Source organism: Pyxicephalus adspersus, chromosome 3, assembly GCF_032062135.1.
Source record: "Pyxicephalus adspersus chromosome 3, UCB_Pads_2.0, whole genome shotgun sequence".
NCBI classification, from domain to species: Eukaryota; Metazoa; Chordata; class Amphibia; order Anura; family Pyxicephalidae; genus Pyxicephalus; species Pyxicephalus adspersus.
This window is the reverse complement of record NC_092860.1, coordinates 108,052,243-108,075,159: the sequence shown is the minus strand read 5'-3', so window position 1 is coordinate 108,075,159 and position 22,917 is coordinate 108,052,243. Positions and strand designations below refer to the sequence as shown.

Here is a 22,917-nt window from a genome sequence, read left to right as displayed (position 1 = left end):
GGAGGTTTAATAGAAAAAATTGAATTCATGTTAAAAACTGAATATATAATTTTTTAAATAGGATACAAGATGTCAGTTCCGGCACTTTTTTTTTTTACGAAATAAAGGACTGCTCATGACTGTATTTCATCTGTGCTGTTTTACGAGCATTGAACTTTGATGAAAAAAATCAGTTTAAATGAAAAATTTTATACACATTAAAATATTTTTATTAACTTTTTTCAGCAAATTTGAACAACCATATACATACCTAAAATGTTTTATTGCAGTGCATTTTTCTAATTTAACCTTATTAGCAGTTTCCCTTCAACAGATCCAGCCATCATGCTTGAACAATGTCAGTTAGCATTGTTTCTGTGTATGTGGAAGGTAGTACACAGTTCCCTACTGCCACCATTCATTCCCTATGGGTGGCCATGGGTGAGATTCTGCAAGAAGTGTTTCAACTACAGGCAAGGTCTCCAATGTAAAACAGCCCTCAATCTATAGCCACTAATTGTTTTAGTTTATTTTAATCAAAAGTTAGATATTATGGTGTACTTTTAAATGTGATCAGCTGAAATGCGGACATTCCTTCCATATACTACTAAATCAAAGGAACAATTTCCGATTTAATATTATGAATGAACATTTAGAATGTCTACTCCAGTTTACTCTAGTATTCTCTGATGCAAAGGAATCAAAAGATGGTACAAAGCTGAATGGCTCAATACACACAAGTGTTTATTGAAGATCTTGCTTCACTGTGCATTGTGTAATTCTAAAATAGGATCAGACTTCAAGACCTGTCAACAACACAACCTTTATTTTCAGCCTCTTTGACCTGAGCCTCATGACTAGCTGGAGAACTATTTGAAAAGGATTTATTCAGGAAATGAAGTAGCAAGGAGTGGAAATAATGTACATTCAGTACTCATCATATAAATATACCTTTATCACATTCTTCAGGGAAAATCATTCATGACCCAATCACTTTGCAGCATTTGAAGTTAAACTCTGGGCACAAAACTTCCATGCCAATACATTTCTCAGTAACTAAAAAAAAATAAGTACATGTTGTGTGCACCAAATAACTTTGCAAGCAGATATTACCATCTAAGAGTAGCAGTGACATTGTTGCCATGCGATTTAAAGCCTGTGCAAAAATGTGAGATGTAGGAAGGGCTAGAAGGTCTATCTTCTACAGGATGGATATAGAAAACTACGATAAGGAGGTGGATACAAGACCAATGATTCTACATAACAGAACAGCAGTAAGTGGTCTTTATTACAGAAAGACCCAGCATTCTGCTTGAAATAAAGTGGGTATTTGCCACAGACAATGGGCCAGATTTATCTAAGTTCTCCAAGTCTGGAGAAGATACACTAATATGGCTCAACCTGTGTGATCCAGGATCCAGAATTAGATCTAGTCCAGGATTGAAATAATTCGCCAAATAGAAGCAAATGTTTTTAAGAAATCATCCTGGATCACTGGGTCTATCTTCAGTTTTGGGGAGCTTTGATAAATCAGGGCCAATAGGTCTGCTAATTGTCAGATATCAGTTGTCACTATAACCTTTTTTCGGCATGCTTTTATTACACATGGCGGACAGTTGCCAACTATTGTTACACATAAAGTATGATGCAGAGTACAAAAAACCAAGTCAAATTAAGGGTCTGTGCAGTGAAGAAAGTATAAAGTAAGGGATTGATATGTAAGATTTCTGGGCTTTCTCAAGAAGAAGAATGTTTGTTGGGTTTTTGAATAAAGTGGGAAATTATTGGGTTTTTACAGCCATCCAGATCACGGTTAGGGAGAATTACCCTCACCCTCCTGCTGACAAGAGTTTCACCTAGGAGGAAATGAGAGCAAAAAATCTGTAACAAAGATACAGGTACAATTAAAAATCTGATAGGGTCAGAGATGTCAACCTGAAAACAATATTTCACAAGGCACACTGAGAAGAAAAGTTGACATGTCTTAATGAAGATATAATAAATATATATTAAAAAAATGTTTCCTTTATGTCATTTGTTCAGGTAGTGAACGTTAAAATGTCCCTAAGAGCAAACTAAATTGTCAAATAACCTAATTGTAAATTAAACTCCCAAAAAGGTGATGCAGGACAAAAACCTACACGGTATCACTCTTTTCATTTGAAGAAATATCTCTGGGCATACATAGTAGGCAGTTTTTTTCATTGGACCATTGCACCACCACAACCCTGACATTTAACATCCTTGTTACCCAGCACACCTGCTGATACTCTTTCCCCTGCCACTGCATCACCATAAATTTTGTCAACCCCCGTGACAGTACACCCCTGTCACTGTTCACCCTGTGTCCCTCTACACGCTCGTGGCCCTGGTAATCTCCATATCACAGGTCATCCCCGGACCCCCCCTTTTACACTATAATGCCACTGGGCACCCCACTGTTTCTGCATCAACCGTTCCCACAAACATTTCAAGATTAGAAAAGAATATGTACAGTTTTAACTTAAAAATGTGTTTTTTAGGAGCAATATACCTAATTTAAGGCATCAATTAAATAAATGGCTACAAAAATGCTTCACTATAAAAAATAGTTCTTTTGAAAGAGTTTCTATTTATGTTGAAATATGCTTACAACTAAATTATAACTTTCTGTTACAGATAAATAACAGGACATGTACAAATCAGAAGCCCTGCAATTTCACTTCTCACTTTGCTTTGTACGTTCATACCTCTTGCTAAGCAAAGGATTGCAGTCAGCTAAAATACTCTCACTCATGTGCAGAATTTCTCAGCTTTGCATAAGAAAATTATGTTATTTAGCTAATATTACCTTGAGCATCAACGAAGACACATAGGGAGGTCTGAGAAGTGAAATGCAATTACAGATGTGATAAAATGTTTGAGGTGTTTGAGAGTCCCTATGAATTGTTTTGTGCTTTTGCATAAATGTGATCTGGGATCTTTTTTAGCAAACTGAAAATACATGCAATGTAATGATCAGGTTTATTAAACTGTTCTAAAGGTACTTCATGTAAATCATTGGTGAACTCTAACCTATCGTGAAAGCTAATTAGAATAAATGAATTCCTATTGGTTAGTTGAGTAGCATAATATATATATTTTTCAATGGCCCCACTGATTGAAACCATCAGAACTGTTTTAAATTCTTACTCTTATAACAGAAATCTATTGTTATGCCAAATTCCCTATAAACCTCCCTAGCGGTTCATTTCTTTCCCGTTTTATATGTCTGAAAGCGGTACATTGTTTTTCATGAAAATTTATTTTACAGTATAATATATTAGTATGAGTATAATAAAGTTTGAAACACAAAATCATGTAAATATAATAAATTGAATAAATTAAAAAATCTATATGTTTAAAAAAATACACATTATACTCATACTATTATATATACTGTAAAATAAATGTTCTTGAAAACAATGTACTGCTTTTACACATAAAAATCCAACGTATTGCATTCAATACAGTAAGTTTGTATTGAATGCAATACAAATGGATTTCGAATTTCCCGCCCCGCCTTGCCGGCAACATACACACGCGCCGACGTCACCGGGAGCTCCCCCGGTGACCCATCGTGTGCAGAAGCCGGCCGGAGGAAGAAGAAAAAAGACGGAGATCGCGGGGATGGAAGGCGTGGGACGCTGGCCTATCAGGTAAGCGCTGTATTTACTTACCTTCCCATAGGTTTACATACCCCTAGTGTGACTCGGGGTTACCACTTTTAGCAACTTTTTTCTACCCCGAGTCACACTCAGGGTTACCTCTAGGGTATAAAACATATTTCTGAGGAACAATTATTAACTGTAATAAAAAAAAGTCAAAAAGGTTACATTGATTTCTACAGAACAGAGTCTTTTTTATTCCTCATGAAGTAAAGTATAATGGCAAAATGGCAAAATGGCCAGCTTTAGTGGTTACTAAGACTCATAAGGAGGACCTCCCTATTTTTATGTACACATTAGACAAAAGTTATGCATGTATGCAATACAATGAACAATTACTAAAAGCTCTCCTTCACACTATAAATACCCTGTTTCCCCTTAAACATAAGACAGTGTCTTATATTAATTTTTGCTCTAAAATTGCACTAGGGCTTATTTTCAGGGGAGGTCTTATTTTTTCATGAACAACAATCAACATTTATTCTTGGACGAAAAATCATCATTTATTCAAGTACAGTCATGTCATCACATTCTGGATCATCATCATAACTCTCCAAACCCTGAAATTCTCCATTAATTTCCTGTGATATTCAGGAACAAAAATAAACAATTATTCAAATACAGTCATGTCATCATCTTCTGGAACATCATCATAACTCTCCAAACCCTGAATTTCATCTTGAATTTCTTTTGACTCCATTTCCTTTAGAACCATTGGCCCCAATTTATCTTGTCTAGCAATAGCACTTTCTTAAATAGACATCTATTGTCCATGTATTTATATATAGTAGCTTATTTTCAGAGTGGGTCTTATTTTCAGGGAAACAGGGTATATGTTAACCATATGTGCACAATCCAATAGATGATTGGTTATCTTTTTAGGAAAGTTTTTGTTACTCTGAATAAGGAAGTTTATTCTGAACAAAGTCATGCTGGGTTTCTATTGAGTCTATTTTATTTTATTATATTTATTATTTATTATATTTATAGGTATATATTTATAGATATATTCCTTTTGTTTTGTGTAGGAATTAGCAATATCATTTTGAGCATGTTAAATTTGACCAGGGAAATCAAATTTTAAGATAAAATTGTCAAATGTCACTATAAACATTATTTGTTTCAGTTCTTTTTTGTCTATGGGCAGCAACTTTTTTATTACCAAGCCCCTAAATGTGCTATTGTCACAAAGAGTGCCAAGGTTGTCAGAGGGGGATGCAGGAACATGTCCCAGAAAAAATATTAAAAAAAATAAAGAATTTTATTTTCCTGTAAATCAGTTGAAGTACATTCAGAAATACTCCTTTTAAAAACTGGTGAAAAAACTTTTTTTTAAAGTTGGTGGGTGGATCAGTGGAGGAGGGTGTCCAGCTTTTCTTTTTTTATGTGTCCATTTTAATGGATCATTATAAATATATTGGCCCTGATTTATGAAAGCTCTCCAGGCTGGGGATAATACACTTCTGAAAGTGTATTATCCCCAGCCTGGAGAGCTTTCATAAATCAGGGCCATTGTATCACCATGCATTACCAGTGAGATAGGTACCTTGTTACACTGCTGCTAGTTACCAGCTACCCCTACCACACATGCTTGTTGTGTAATTAGATTTTGTGGCAGATTTCTGCTACTATTGTTCTGTCTTTGAAAAGTACAATTAGCAGCTGACATCTTTCACATACTATAGATAACAAATCCTGCCCCGTGCTAAAATGAATAAAAACAGCAAGCTTTGCTCTTGCAAATTTAAATAATGCATATGATCTCTATTAAGAGTTAAGTCAGCACATGAATCTTGCAAGCACCTAAGCAGTCTTGCAAACACCTATCTGTGCCTAAGGCAAAACAGATGGTAGGCTATTACAGGTAAGGATTTGATCTAAAATATAATAACACTTAGTTTAAGAAAAAGAGTGAAAGACAATATTAGCTACCTTAAAAAGTCAGCAATATTATTAAATACAACTAGAAAAGCACATACTACACTTTAAAAATGTATACTGAGTACAAATAAAATTTTCTATAGACTATGGAGGCCATAATCATAATTCTGACCTACCGAACCATCCACAGAGTAATTACAAAGGTGATGACAGCACAAGGTGTTTGAGAAGAAAATGTACATTCGGTTGGACTTGATTAAAAAGATAATGCATTTAGTAAAGTATTGGGAAAAACAATGCAAAACATTAATTTGCAATGTTTATGTATTTCATGGATTTAGTAACAGGACTTACCTCATGTATGTCCTATTTATTCTGTTCTATGTTTGTTCATTTGTATTTTACTTGTATCATTGTAGAGGTGAACTGAGCTTTTTGGAAATATATATATATTTTTATTTTTTTTTAAATCATAAGAAAGTACACACTCTTTCACTTATAAGGTTTCGTGTATCAGGACATAAAAAAAAGTCATCTGTTTCTTAGCAGGTTTTAAAATGATTTAATTCTAACCTCAAGTGTAAATTAAGTAATTCTAACCTCAAGTGTAACAAATAAAGAAGAAATGGAGATGCCATGAGTAAAAAAAAAAACAGAAAATAAGTAAACAGTATAAGTAAACCCATGATTCAACAGCTTTAGTAGCAATACTTTGAGGTAATAATTTCTGTATGAATTTATCAGTCTCTCATATCATTATGGAGGAATTTTGACCCACCCACAACACTGTTAGAGGTTTGTGAGGTTTGTGGACATTCATTTATGTACAGCTCCCACCACAGCATTTCAGTCGGGTTTAGGTCTGGGCTGGACTACAGCAAAACCTTGATTCTTTTCTTTTTCAGCCATTGATTTGACTAGTTTGGGTTACAGAAGAGTTCATGTTCAACTCAGTGACTGCAAGGTGCTCAAGTCATGTGGCTGCAAAACAAGGCCTAGTTAACTACCTTTTAGATTTTTTGTTATGGTAAACAATAGGTCTACAATGAGTTTTACAATATAATATTCGTAGTCTTTAAGTCCCCAAAATATTGGCCAGACGGTACCATGGAAAACAGTGGTATTGTTAAAAGTACTGGTATTTTAAAAGGCAAATATTTACAGTTTACATTTTCCACTGGTAATAAAATATTTCATCCTTCTCACTGAACACGACTTGTAAATTGAATAGTGGGTAGCATCACATTGATGTTCACAGGAATTCAGTGGTTCTTTTTAAAACTACCTCATTTTAATCAGTCCCAAAGGATTAGTATTCCAAGACTGCAAACAAACCCCACACATTAGTACAAGCTAGTAACACTAATTTATGATAGAGCTCTCGCGGGCCTGTATGTAACATGGCAGGGAAATCTTACCTCACTGACAAATAATTTTTCTATTTTTTTTATTTTTTTGCCTTATCTACTTGCCACTGAACTCAAAGTGAAATACAGCATAAGAACAGGAACAGAAGCAGGGACTTTTTAGAGCTATTGCAAGATTTCTTGTAACACGATGGACAAATGGGAAGTATATTTTCCATTGTATGATCTTTGGTAATAAGATGTATATTTAAATGGAAGACCTACATAAAGGCTCACAGCAGGCTGCCTCCAGTATCAAAATGTATTTTCCTTTTTTGGATATTCATTGAAAATAGAAATGAGGTATGTATGCCTGAAGCAGTGTGACATCTGAATATTGCTTAAGAGTTTTATTATTGAATATCCCATGGCTTAAAAATGATTCTTAGATTTCAAACCTTTTAAGCTCTCCAGAGTCCCCATTGAGCAAGAACAATTTGCTGCATGCAGATTCACCCGAGTGACAGATGACAGAACAACTTTAAAACTCTTTAGAACTATACTGTTTTTGCTGAACTGAAAAAGGTTCATCCTCCCTTCCCTGTACTCAGATTCATAAGTATGCAGCTCAGGACTTGACAACCTGAATATTTTCGTTTTGTGCTTATACCCTTTACTGCTAATTGACGATAAATCTATTTTTACTTTAGAACTAGTGACTTAATGCAGAAAGAACATTGCCTTAAAGTGTTCCGGAAGTGATTTATATATGTATATTTCATATAAATATAAAAATATATATTTTTTAAGAATTTATATAAATTATCATCAATTTTTATTCCCAGAAATGGGCAAGTGAAGAAAATCCTGCACTAAGCATACCTGTTCTACTGACAAATATTATTTAAAGGGGAAAGGCAGAAAAAAATACCTGAACAAAAATCAACATCTATTCTATCAGAATTTTCAATTTGTTTAGTGAAGATTGCAATTTTTTTGAGTTTTTTTTATTTTTAATATAATGTGTTACATGATAGCCTTAAACCAAAACAATGTTTCAGGATTTCAGTCAGTATATATGTTGCAGATGGAGTACAAACAATTTCCCGGTCTGCTAACCAGCATTGCTGTTCAACCTTGCCTATGTCACTTTGATTTCAATATCAGGCTCCTATAATGAGCACTGCACAAAATATGTACAAATGCCTGGCCTGATGGACTCCAGTTTTAATCTGAATAATCATACCATACCATCATTATGCTGTTGTTCAGCCTCTCAGCAGTCTGTGCTCAGCAGCAGATTTTCCAGCAAGCAGATTCACTTCTAAATTGTGCATGCTGCTTGGATGAGTAGGATAATTAACAGCCATTAGTCCTAAGTATCATTTTATCCTCAAATCTTTTTCATGGCCAGTGGGAATCAATTCATTTTGCACACATGTATTTAGGGCAGATATACATTGCAATAAATTTAGATAGTTGCTAAATGTGCTCATGTCATCAGGGTATCTGTAAGGTTCTTTAATCGGGATGTGATAAAGCAGCTCAGCTATGGGTTAAATAATATATTGCCTAGCTGGCCTAATCATGTTAGAAAATACAGTAATACATGTATCCCTCAATCCACAATATAGGGATGAGTGTCAAATTTTGGAATAGGTGAAGTCAAAAATGGTCCTTCCAATAATAACAAAGTTTTACCTATTTGCATTTATTCATTTGCCCAGACCCTAATATTGCAAAGCTCTAAGCATATTCTTAATTATTATTAAACAGGATTTATATAGCGCCAAAATATTACGCAGCGCTGTACATTAAATAGGGATTGCAAATGACAGACTAATACAGACAGTGATACAGGAGGAGAGGACCCTGCCCCGGAGAGCTTACAATCTAGTAGGCATACTACTGTCAAAAACAGTGTGGGCACATCAGGGAGACCTGTGGGTACATTTTTTTAAACATGTTGTTTGTGTAAATTAAAGTTAAAGTAAGGGCCTATTCATATAATTCATGCTTTGATCTACATATATTTTTATCCTAAGTCAATTAGTACTATCACTAAAATTGTTCACTAACAAATTCAGCTTAGGAAGCCCTATTATAATATTCTATAATGGGGTTCACTTGTGGCTTACAGTGAAAGATTGCACACAAATCCTTATATATTTATAAAAAGTAAGGTATTTGTAAAAAGTAAATGTTGTCAGGTCCTCCTAATAGTGAATTTAAATCTTGTCTGAGCTTGTTCCTGGCTAGAAGTGCATGGGGGCAATAAGTGTGTGAACCTCTTTACTGTCAATATCTGAGCCCTTGGCTTTCTTGAGCAGTGAGTGATAGAACCAGGGGTGTAGTGGGGCGGGCACAGGTGGGAACGCCATGCCCTCATTTTTTTGGGAATGGGCAACTGTGACATAAAGGCAGGTGTGTAGTGGGGTGTGCACGTACTGTGCCCCCTCCTCTTTTTTTACAACTACATACCTAAATATAACCTAATTCCTTTAAATTAAACCCAAAATGGTTGTGGGGGATTTTGGATGGTTTTGGAATCTGTAAATCCCCTTTATTAAAGGGGACCCACAATAGTTGCCCATTTACCCTAGGGAATGGTTGTGGGTATCAGGGGAATCCATTTTTTACATTTGTAGAATCTGCTACTAAAACTGTCAATGAAAAATTCCACATCTGAAATTGGCATCTACAAATGTCAGTGAAACAGGATTCTAAGTTATAAGTTTACATAGAGCCAACTGACTATCTGTCATTTTAGTGTACTTCAGTAACCTAATAATAATGGCGTCTCACTCTGGTCCTGAAAGGACTCTGGATTACATTTTCTCTGGATTGCATTTTTTTATATTACATCTAGCCACATTATTGACCTCTAAAATACTCTGTAAGACATATACCGTGTTTCCCCGAAAATAAGACACTGACTTATATTAATTTTTTCTCCAAGAAATGCCCTAGGGCCTATTTTCAGGTAGGGCTTATATTTTGAGAAGAACAACAAACCGCATTTTATCTTTAACAAAAAAATTAACATTTATTTCAAATGTTATCACATTCTGGAACATCATGGTAACTCTTCAAATGTTATCACATTCTGGAACATCATGGTAACTCTTCAAACGTTATCACATTCTGCAACATCATGGTAACTCTCCGCCCAGAGGAGGTGTCTGACACCACTGCGGTGCTTTCCTACCTTTACACACACCCCCTTCCCACTGATCATCACCCCTGCACCTCCAGGTACACTGTACCAGCGGTGCACTGGAGCAGAGATGTTACAGCTTTACCGTTTTACGGTGTGTGCTGTGTCCTCCCTCTTCTACCCCCTCACCAATCAGTCCTGCACCACCGTGATCACTGTATCGGTGGTGCCCTGGACTCTGGAAGAGAGATGGGACAGCCTTTTCTCCCTTCACTCCCCCCACCACGATCAGTTCTGCACTGCCAGGTACACTGTACCGGCGGTGCCCTGGAGGAGAGGTGTGGCATTCTCAGCGTCCTCCCTTTTCTCCTCCCCCACCACGATCATTTGTGCAGGGCCGTATTACCGGTAACGGAGAAGGAGAGATGTGACAGGCTCAGTCTGCCCTCCCTTCACATCTCTCTCTACAATCATCAGCTCTGCACCTGGAGAAGTGATGGGTTGTGTGAGCCTGGAATACCGGTACGTAATGTAGTGATGTTGTGACAGTCCTGCACTAGTGTGACAGTCTGTGATGTCCTTTACTTCCTCCCCCACCACTATTTACAGTATGTGCTGAAGATATTCTAAGGTATTAAGCTAGGGTTTACTTTAGGGGTAGGGCTTATATTTCGAGCTTGCTCGAAAACAGCCAAACATCCTGCTAGGGCTTACTTTCGGGGGGTGTCTTATTTTCGGGCAAACACAGTATACATTATTTAAAAAAAAGATGGTTAAAAACTAATAAAACTAAAACTTGTGCTTGTATGGGAACAATTGTAAGTATTTCTCTTATTTTTTTCTCCATACTGTTCAAAGCAAACTCAAGGTTAAATGAGTATAAACATCAGGGTAAATACATGTAAAGTGTGTTGCAGTGGCGGACTCAGCTGACAGTGTTCCCCTGTGCAAAACTGACTAGTCCCCCAACACTAAACTGTGGTTAGCAAGAAAGCAAAAACCCACAAGCTTAAAGGGGAAGAAGCAGTAAGGGCAAGGATAGCTGGGAGAATTTATTCACCTGTATACAGACCAGGGGTACACACATCACTTCCCTAGCATGGCACCAAGGGAGGGATAGCTGGACTGTGCTAACAGAGTTTTAAGGGAGTGTGAGCCAGACACTGGGCCTGATTTATTAAAGCTCTCCAAGGCTGGAGAGAATACACTTTCATCAGTGTGGGTGGGTGATCCAGCCAACCTGGAATGGATTTCTTTATTGTCATTTTCTTTTTGCTAGCAAATGCTTTAAATCCTTGACCAGATCCATCCCAGGTTTGTTGGATCATCCAGCGTCACTGGTGAAAGTGTATTCTCTCCAGCTTTGGAGAGCTTTAATAAATCAGGGCCACTGAGTGAAGAAGAGCAGATGTGCAGACAGACATAGGACTGTACAAGCTATTGTGGGGTTCCCTGTTGGCTGAGGAGTGCCCAGGACCTTTGTGTTGTGGCAAGCTTTGCACACTTCTATGTTCACCCCTGGTGTAAAATAGTATCTTTCATTTCATAATTGTAGGAGGATTTGTTCCTTATATGGGAAGATTTTGGACCATTTATTTCACTTAAAATCAATATGTGGGCTGCATCTTTTTACTTTTAAAACAACACACTTTGAAAGCCTAGCTTTAATAGATTTGCACATAGCCCTATAACTTACTGTTCTTACATTTTAAACAATGGTGTATATAGCCTTTGGTGCTATACAATTCTAGTACACTTAATCCCCCTAGACAAACATTTTTTTTATGATTAATAATGTAATGATAGCTTTCTTTTGCTGCCTCTTCAGTTAGACATTTTCAATGGAAGGTGGGATTATATAGGTTGTACAATTCCTATTAGCAGTTCAGATTTTAGATTGGCATATTAGATTACCATTAAGAGTTTTGTGATAACTGTACAATATAATAATGAAAAAGTACCTGTTGATCCAGCTGGGAATTCATGAGTTTATAACCTCATGTACTTATGCCTGTGCTGAGCTGAAACTGAAGAACACTTCCAACCTATTTAATGAAAATAAGCAAATGGAGGGGTGTTCTTTTCGTTTTTTTAGTCTTAATACACTTCCATTTTCTGTTCTAGGATGCAGGGTTAACAATGAGCGTAGTAATTCTAGGATAGGAAATATTTTACTAGTAGGATCACCAGATTAAAAATAAAATGGAAACATGCCTAAAGAACTATAGCAGCTACAAAGTCTAATAACTAGAACTGCAATGTAAAAAAATTATGTTCTTGGGTTTAGGTACACTTTTATTGCATTGCCAGAAACTTACAAAGGCAGGTATTCTCAAGAACCCTGGGAAGCACCACTAGATATTCAGAGACACATCAGCATTCCTTACAAGAACAGACTGATACCTACATTCATACATAGTTAGCAAAGCAGCCTGATGCTAAATACAACAGCTGTACCGTACAGCAACTAAGCATTTAACTGCAGCAGGAGGATGGAAATGCAGATCCTGATAAAACTGATAGCCTTATAACCTGTCTGTTTCACTGTACTTGTGTTTGGGATGCAGTGGAGTGCTTACGAGACAATCTGCCTTCTAACTGTAAATAAACATTTATAAATTGACATAAATGTCAGTAACTTTCAAATGCTTGTAGAAAAGAAAACTAGTAAAAGAACTAGAACACAGTTATACTACACCTACTTTCAAAATTTTATTTTTTACAAGTTAAAAATTATACAACATGTTTACATGATTGATGAAAGATTTTCCAATAACTCAGTTGACAGCACCGACAATATATATGTAAAATACAGGTTTATTTTGGATTCAGCTGTCTGATTTTTACAAAGCAATCTCAGTCTGAAATGTAATAAACAGATTCTATTAACAATTATGGCATGAGAAAAGTAAGCAGACCTGTTTTATTTGGAAGTGCATACACAGCTAATATAAAGTAATTTATACAAGTCTGCTTCACACTACAGAGGTTTTACAATATTTTCTACAGTGTACTGACAATATTGATGCTGCAGAAAGACACTGATTAGGCAGCATTATCTTAGACAGTAATGATGTATAACAACCAACAGAGTGTGAAAGATAAAGGAATAGAGCTATAAAGTCAATGTACAGGTAACCAAAAGTCCAGGAAGTTTACACATATAGATTTATATTGAAATGTATATTGTAAAAGACTATGTAAAGGTACTGTTGAAGAACAAACATGGACAACAGCGCTAAAACATGAGTAAATTACATTTCTGTAAAGTTCTTCATTTGAAGCTAAATCTCACAATTGGTGGATGATGTGAATGGCAAGAAGTGTAGGAAGTAAGTTCTCATTTCAGCTTTGTGCTTAGGAGCCATTGAAAGTCAAAGCATTATGCATTTGGCAGGTGTACCTGAAAGACATAATGGATGGTGGAAAGTTGGTCACCATTTTGCTGTAACTCTGCAAATTTCTGTAAATGTTGTGATTGTATGTCTGCAGTATGGAACTTTTAAAAGAGGACATCGTGAAATTAAGAAATAATTCTGTGCCTGAAGGGGATTGCAGCAAAAGGTGGAAAGCTCCACATGCGCCCACACAGAATCTATGAGTTTAGAAGGGTACTATGGCCAGGTGAAAATCACATGAAAGCAAATGATGTTGCTTAAATTGCAGAAAATGGAGAATTATTGTCACCAGGAGACTCCTATTATAGATACAACATAAATAAAATTGCCCAGGTAAAACTCTGCAGATGATTTATTGCTTTCCATTACTTCAGTAGGTACTTTGCAACCCACCACCTGTGCTGACATCTTTGTGGATAAGTATGGTCAAAAGTTAGGAATAAATCCGCTCAGAATTTGGGGATGAAGAGTATAATATTTAACAAGGATAGCTGTAATATACTATAAGATCACTGCAAGCTTTCCTCTCTATATAAAGAGTGGTATTTTTACTTCAGATTGTAACAGCGCAAAAAAATATATGAAGATGATACAAAAATTCTGATGATAGTACTTAAATACTAAATGATTTAGTAATCCTATTAAACTTCAGCAGCATTCCTAATCCTGAGAGAAAAGATAAAAAACAATGTAGTTGTGGTTCAATTGATTATACTGTAACCATTTATTTGTCAAAATTTACATTTTTTAAAATGATATCACTGCAGATCATTGTGATAATCACCCAGTAAATTCATGTTATTATGTTGTAGAAGGATCCTAAATATGTGTGGCCTCTGGAGTACTTCCTTACATTAGTGGTCAGTAGGCAAAGGGTCCTCCTATTTCAGAAGTCTTTGTATATCCGCCTTTCACTGGGGAAAAGAGGGAGAAGGGCCTTTTTCTGTTGATCAGTGGGAGAAGGGGGTGTTCTGCATTGTGCTCCCTGGCATGGTGATCAGTGGAGGGGGGCTATCTTACATAGGTAGACTGTGGTAAAAAGTACTCCCTTACCTCAGGGGTCAATGAAAGAAAACCCAATGCATAGGCAGTCTGTATAGTAAGTGCCTCCTTGGTGGTTTGTGAAAGAACAGTCCCTTTGGGGTTATCTGTGTGTGTGTTAATCCCTTGCACTATGGGAAAAGGTCACCCTTATATTTGTGGTTACTGCAGGAGAAAATCCTCTTTACATTGGGGGTCCTCCTATGGGTGGACAGTGGAAGATGGGCTCCTTACACCAAGTATCAGTGGTAGAAGTGTCCCCTAGAAATGAATCATCTTACATAAGTGGTAAATGTAGAAAGTTAAATTACAAATTGCATTGGTGGCCAGTGGGAAATTGATTACCTATTAGTTTAAAATGGCCCCCCTTGAGATTAAGATCTACAGAAATTAAAGCAAAAATAAATCCACCCAAAATCACAGTCTGAAAGGAACTAAGGCTGCATTTATTCAACATATAGTAACAAAATATCTCTTCCCTATTTTTCCCAAACGTTTCATAATTATTTCTATTTAGTTGATATCACCACATTATATATTAGACTATATTTGAAACAAAAAATTGAGAGCTTTATAATTTAGTGCCTGCCTGATGCAATAGTTCAGTTGTTCACGAAACTACCCTCATTATATATGTAGAAACACAGAAGAGCGTTAGAATCTATTAAATCTAAGTAGTCATGGGAGAACACAAACAAGTTCACCTTCCAGCTTTTACAGAATGTGATATAAACACATTGTGGCTTTAACTGGCATGATAGGAATGTTTGGTAACATTGGTTAGTTATCAGCTACATGAAAGATCATCAAAATACTGTACAGGCTTTACATTATACAGAAAGCTTGACTAGTTATTTTAGTAGTCTGAAAATATTAAAAAATGTAGTCATTCTAATGTATTTAATATACCATATTAGTCAATTTTTTGTTGATTTTTTATTTTATTTGTTGCAGCAAAACATGGTTTAACCTTTAGGGTTACCACAATAGCTGGATGATGTCAACGTTCTAATCAAGCTACATTTGTCACCTGTGATTTTTCTTTATGTTCCTGTGGTAAATCCATAAAGATGTATAATACATACTGTTTCTATGCTTGTATGCCTTCCAGTGGATTATCTTTGGATATATGTTACATACAATTCAATGTAACCACCCAACAAATGGGAGTGACAGACAGAATTGAAAATAAAGTGTAGGTCATACATTGACCCTTTCTGAATATTATTTTGGTTCTCCTTGAACCAGGGATTTTATGGACAATTATTAATACATATCCTAATTCGTATTAAATCAATTTTTATTTGCAAATATTAAAAGGCATACAGAACCAGTTTTGCAGCATATAAGATTTATCAGCAGTAGTATATGTTTTATCTCATATGTAATATACATTCCAGAGTTCACCCAGCTTCTGATATGTTCAATCCAGAATCATTAATTATGAATTTAATGTGTGTTTAATTTATTCAGAAAATCACTAATTTAATGTGTTTGTCAGCATCCAAACATTGCTTTTTCAAAAGGATTGGGAACTACAATTGTTTACTATGCTGAAATGTTAATACAAACTTGTTCACAGAATAATAAATCTTCCATCATCTTCAGTCAGTCTTGTTACAGTAGTAGCCATTAAGATGCCAGATATTGTTTCAGTGGGAGAGTTGCCCAAACTCATAAAGTCACAGTACTCACAATGCAAAACTCATGCGAGCATGGCGTCCTACATCCCACAGATTGACCCGGCTCCTCCAGCACTCACACGGGTGAGTTTTGCAATGCCAGTACTGGGAATTTTTTAGTTTGGGCAACTCTGATTCAAGGATAACCAAAAAATACTTTGAAAACTGTGTTATATTAATGGGATTGGATGATATTACCCTATAACATTATTACCCTATAACATATTTGGGCATTGATTAAGTAGACATATGAAAAAAATAGACAGAAGGGGATTTATATGTGCCAAAACAAAACTTTTTTTAAATTGAGAATATTAGTCACATAATTACTTTGTGCAAATAAAAAAGCATAATGATAACGTGGAGTATAAGTACAAACAAAAAGGGTACAGATTAAAACAATCTAAGAATTTACAGTTGGAAGCAAAGGTAAATAATAATTTTTTTTAATAGAGTAGTATCAGTTTACATATGTGTGTTTTGAACGAAATACCTGGTCCAACTAGACATAAAACTCCTACTGTGATCTGGAGGTATGGTTATATTAATCGTATGGAAGGTCTCTAATCCCAACCCGTTTCACTTCTTGGGCTTCCTCAGGGGTATAAGGTTGACCGTATTGTAATGTCCTATTTGGAATGAACCAGTGATGATTAAATATAGTCTTGAGGAAGATCGATCCATGTAAGAGTATGGTAGTTAGCAGAATTGTAGTAGGTATGGAATAGGAAATGTGCCAAACTGCATCATAAATAAGTGGACCAAAGGATGTTCCCTTGCAAAATGAAAGGATTATGGGCTAAAATATAGTATACTTATATTGTTATATTGCATTTTACTTGCATATAACTGGTCCCGGTGTAATTAAATAATATTTTTTATTGGGTTTGCAGAAAGCTAACTTGTTAAATGGCAAGAAACTTCCATTTTTTTATGAAAGACACCAGATCTAGTTATATAATAATTATTATTACCAGCCTGTAGTAGATTATCCTGAGACAAGTAATATTACGTGCAGGATTTCTAAAGTTGAAAAAGGACCATCCTTGGCCTGACTTAGTCAAAGTCTGAACCTATCACTTCACTCATCTGTCATTCAATCCTAAAACTCAACACAAACATTCAATGCTTTATAAAACAAAACTCCCACACGGTCACCATTCGTTTTTTAGAAAAGAAAATATATACATCTCTTTTTTTAAAGGGCTTTAGTTAGGTATGGTGATGTCATTGACCATTCCTCTTCTAGCCTGTTGCCGACAGTGGCTGGTTCTCCACTGTTAAGGGTTATTCATTTTTTTCTACCTTGACTGATAAGTCTGCTTTAAAGCCCAAGCCTAAATATATTTTTTTTAATTTTGGAAGCAATACTAATTTAGGAAATGATTGTGTTGAAAATAGGGCAAATATATAAATAAAACATTATCATTATCATAGCTGGGGATCCTTAATTGAAGTCTCCAGACAGCACCACATAGTTTTCTAGCAAAAATACCAGAAAATACTGTGTGCACTTAGATTTCATTGTCATCTCTATCCTCACAGAAACTTATGAATAAAAAAAAGTAGAATTGTTTCTTATCACAATCCCCCTTTTTCTTTGAGCAGCAACAGAAATGGAGGGCCACATGCAGCCCCCAGGCCGTCATTTCCGCTCTGCTGGTCCAACATGTGTGTGATGTAAAATAATTTTATGTTGGCTTTATCTTGTTCCATGTAAGAGGGACATATTAGACATTTTTTAGCTTTTATAATAAACCTTGATAGAAGGCAAATAAATATGCAAAGAAAATAACAATGTAGAAATAAAGGATATTGAAACTGCTGCTTCTGGTTAGAAGATTATAATGACCTTTCTAAAGCAGGTCACAGAAACTGATATGAATATATTACTGCATTGTCATCTCTTATTACTGACATAATGGCATATTTGATACCAATGGAAAATCAGGTGGCTAGACTCATACTTTTTCAGTTCTGTAACATAAGCTGACATACAGTATGACTTCCACAGGGCATGATGATATCACAGAAGAAAAAGGACAGAATTTATTGTATATAATATTCAGTATAGCATATATATATATATATATATATATATATATTCATATATATATACAGTATATATATATATTGTGACAGAGTGTCCCAAAAATGTCAGAATATGTAATAAAGGCTCCAGGGAAATGAAAGTGTTAATGTTTGAATAGGTTTTTAGAAGGTAAGCCAGGGACTTTAGGGCTTCTTGGGGAAGTCATCAGCAAGAGATCGAGAGAGAGAGCCAGAGGGTTCCAGGCTTAAGAGAGAGCCAGAGTGGATTCCAGGGTGAGGGAAAGGCAGAGTGGATTCCAGGCTGAGAGAGAGCCAGCGTGTTCCAGGCTGAGAGAGAAACAGAATGTTCCAGGCTGAGAGACAGCCAGAGTGTTCCAGGCTGTGAGAGAGCCAGAGCGTTCCAGGCTGAGAGAGAGCCAGAGGGTTCCAGACTGAGAGAGCCTGAGGGTTTCAGATTGAGAGAGAGCCTGAGGGTTCCAGATTGAGAGAGAGCCAGAGTGTTCCAGGCTGAGAGAGAGCCAGAATGTTCCAGGCTGGGAGAGAGCCAGAGGGTTCCAGGCTGAAGAGAGAGCCAGAGGGTTCCAGACTGAGAGAGCCAGAGGGTTCCAGACTGAGAAAGAGCCAGAGGGTTCCAGGAAAGCCAGCAGCCAAACATAACTACAAATTACTGTACTGATATAGTGTATGTATTACAGTACTGATATAGTGTATGTGTTAGGAAGAGGTGGGCACCTAAGTGAGGTAGCAAGATGCCCAGTGTGCTGTAACACTTGCCTAAACAAATAAAAACTGCTGTTATTTTGGACTTTTGGAGTCTGCTGCCTCTAATCTGCCCTGTAAGAATCCTGTTACAATGAGCAACCTCCAGTAATTATATATATATATATATATATATATATATATTTTTTTTTTTTTTTTTTACTTTAATTTTTATGTTTTAATTCGAAAAAAAACTATTATTTTCTCTGTATCCCAACTCAGATAACCACTGCAATCTACTATCTTTCTCTCACATGACACCATGCAGGACTTTTTCCTTCTGTCCCATTCCAACAGGAATGTACATTTCCAGCACGTCTTCTGTTTTAAAAAAGCTCCATTATTAGTAACAGACTGATTTATAAAGCGGGGAATCTGACATTCCCTCAGAGTCTTCACGGTTAGTGGCCTGAATAATTAAAGCTCTCCATAGCTGGAGAGGATACACTTTTCATCAATGAACCTGGTTGATTTAGCAAACCTGGAAAGTATCTGGTACAGGATTGGAAACATTTGCTAAAAAATAGCAATTCACTTTTAGGAAATCCATTCCATGGTTGCTGGATCACCCAGGTTCACTAATGAAAGTGTATCTTATCCAGCCTTGGAGTGCTTTGATAAATTAGGTCTAGTGTGTTTCAATAGCAGTAATTGATTCACAGGAGGGAATGTTTGAGGTCTGTTTACATGTGACCTGTTTACAAAACAAACACAACTTGTTCCAACATCTAGCCATGAGGTTGTATCAAGTTTCTGCCACCGCTGCTTAAAGTACATCGGCATAGCCCCTAATCCTTCTGAAGCTGTCTTCCTTTGGGTCCTACTCTGTCCTGAAATCTACCTTCATCCCGGTGCAGAGGAAGCCTCCACCTTCCACTGCACAGGCGCAAGATCCGATGATCCTGCTGCAAAGGGGGGGGGGGGGGGGATAGTGCCAATGTCACTGCGCATGTGTGAGATCAGCATTTTTTTTCCTATTGCAAGAAAAAGCTCCTTCTATGCAAAAGGAGCAGCCAGAAGCTTCCTGAGATCCGTGAGATGGGTATATCAGGGTGCTCTGGGCTCAAATTCTGTCTTTACCACGGCGACAAAGACAGAAAGAGAGGGGATTCATTTTTATAAAAAAAAGGTCTTAAAAAAATAATTTTAAAAGGGTTGTCTACCCTTTTATGTAAAGTAAACATTTTGATGATAGGTTTGCTTTAAGCTTGATCTCACTCTTCAGAGCAAGAAATTAAAAGAGTAAATAAGAATAAGAGATTAATTATTTTTAGTTTTAAAAGACTATAATGAATTAGGGTAATAACTCTTATATGTGTGAAAGACTCGTTCTTTCTAAAACAAATGACTAAATGTTCATTACTTAACTATTAAACACTGATAGGAACAGTGGAGGCACAGTCATATCAATGTTCAATATGCAATTGTTGCAATGCATGGTCTGTTGAGTCTCAGAGAACAGCATTAAATTAACGCCTTAGGCTTTGCAAAATTAAAGATCATCATTTCCACGCTTTAGATTTTGCCAAGTTATTGTTCAGTAATAGTACTTTGCAGTGCGTTTAACAAATTGTTCTTTCTCTATTTAATATAGGAGATGGCATTTGGCTGGAGGTGGCCTTGGCACTGAAGAAAACAGGACCTGCTGGTCAAGTTATTCTGGTAACTGAATGACAAAGGAACACAAATGTACTGTATTTCCCTGTGCTGGAAAAACCTAATGTCAATTATGAAATAAAAGCTTGTATTACATACAATAGGCACCTTCACCTGTCAAGGTCTAATTCTTTTTTTATTGGAGGAGGAGTGTATATTGAGTGTAACTAATGTTGAACTCTAGGCACATATAGAAGCCACAAAATAATTCAGCACTCTAAACATTATTACATTATTTAATGTATTTTTAAAATGTAAGCAGGCGCAAAGGAGTTCGTTCATTCCCAACATGTGCAGGGGAAGCCAGAATTGCCAGGTATACCTGGAGCGATCAGGTAGACAAAACAGATTAGAGACAGAGACAAAACAGATTATTGCAGAAGGGACATTGCCTGTCTCATTCCCCAATAGTAACCTGCTTAACCTTGGAAACTTAAAAATGGATGTTTACTTTAGCTTTAAAAAAAATTCAGAACTTTACTGAACAAAAGCAAAGTTCTGTACATTATAGGCAGTAAACAGCTCAAACAATTGCTAATATTATGGTTCATTCTAGCACTTACATTTACATATGCCCAGAGCAGGGTCCTAGGAATTGCATCAGTAAACTAAGTAAAGTGCAATGTTGGTGTGCCTGGAGCATGCATTAGGTTTTTAGAACCAGGGAACCTGGTAGACATAGGAAAACTGAATAGAAAAATATCAGGAAAATTCTTTCTGAACTTGGAACAAATAAAAGGGGAAGAAGATTAGGTTAGATTTGGGTCATCCAAGCCGGAGGAGACTTTGATTGTGCTGGGTTGTTGGGCATGAATAGTGGATTCACATATTTTTAGGAATTTTTCATGCTTGTCCAATAGGAAGGCCATGTAGTAGAGATATGTTGTAATTCTGTTTTTGACCCCTTCAACATTTATTAAGGGAGATTTCCAGGCCCTGACCACTATTTGCCTTACTACATTATATAGATATCATATTATTACACATACCTTATTTGGTAAATTTATTATTAAATTTATTACTAAAAGTAAAAAAGGAGATGATAATTAAAATATCCACCATATGTGAATCATTGAAGCACAGCTATAACATGCTTAAAAACTTTAGAACAGAACATACATTGAAATTCTAACTGTGTCAGATATGATAACAATAGCATTGTGGCTTTTAGAAAAGCAATGCTGAGTTAGAAGCACACTATACAAGCCTATTGTTCTTCGCCCATGATGTACTCATGAGGGCTTGTGATCACTTTGTTAGGAAATAAGGTTATATTAAAAAAAAGAGTTTGTGCCGTGAGGTTGTAGGTCAACAGCACTTTCATTCCATAACAGTTGACAAAAGAGTTTTGTTGTATATGCGGAGTTCCATACAAACATTTGGATATTTATAATCCACACACATGGATAAAATTGGATCATGTCTTAATTAGTGCAGCATAGGTAATTGGTTGTTGGATGGAAATTTATAAAGAACTCCGCACTTTACTTATTTTTACTTAAATAATAACACCATATACAGCTTTAAGGCATCCCTAAGCACACTGTTTTAGGAATTTATGCTTTTTCATGTTGCCTTTTAAAGCTGCATAAAAAGACCCTTTCCCCACTAAGCTGTATTTAAATAAAACGCTTAAATATTTATATTAATGTGTGTCCAACCTCCTACGCCTTTTTTATTACAGTAATGTTTTTATTAGCTCCAAAAATCCCATTGCTCACTAAAATATATTCCAATAATTATTTATGTGGAAATTATGGAGTGGTATTTGGTAATACTGTTTATCCCTAGTAAATGATAAATATTTTCTATTACAGCAGTTTTATGGATTGTCACAATTGTGCTTTCTTCTTCTCAGAAAAGGAAGCAATAAACACATTGTAATATAGTGCATTGCGTGTTATGGTTTGCTGAAAGGCTGTGTGAACCGCATTGTGTTGTTGCATTATTTCACTATACCTGGCAAAAACATTGTTTGTTGATAATAAACTTTAACTGCCTAATAAAATTGATGTTAACGTGTCCATTGTACACTAAAAAGCCATTGTTATTAGCAGAACAGAAGAAACATTCAGATTTCTAATGAAAAGATCTGAATCCCTAATAAAATCTTATGTAAAAGAGGAGCCCCCTAGTGGACCTTTGGTGTTTTATCAAATACAAAATATTAATGATAGACCTAGTAACATTACCATAACCAGGCAAAATTTCTAAAGATTTACCATTTGTAACATTTGCATAAATTAAAAAAATAGTGTTTTTGGCTGCACTGCACTTCAT

General features: G+C 36.0%; 1 long non-coding RNA gene across 1 annotated transcript; it reads left to right on the top strand.

Annotated features, from left to right (window-relative positions):
* The first annotated feature begins 7,076 nt into the window (after window positions 1–7,076).
* Window positions 7,077–20,738, top strand: LOC140327785 (uncharacterized). The gene is made up of 2 exons (XR_011920125.1): window positions 7,077–7,255; window positions 20,576–20,738. It is a non-coding gene; the product is annotated as an uncharacterized lncRNA (long non-coding RNA).
* The last annotated feature ends 2,179 nt before the right edge of the window (window positions 20,739–22,917 follow it).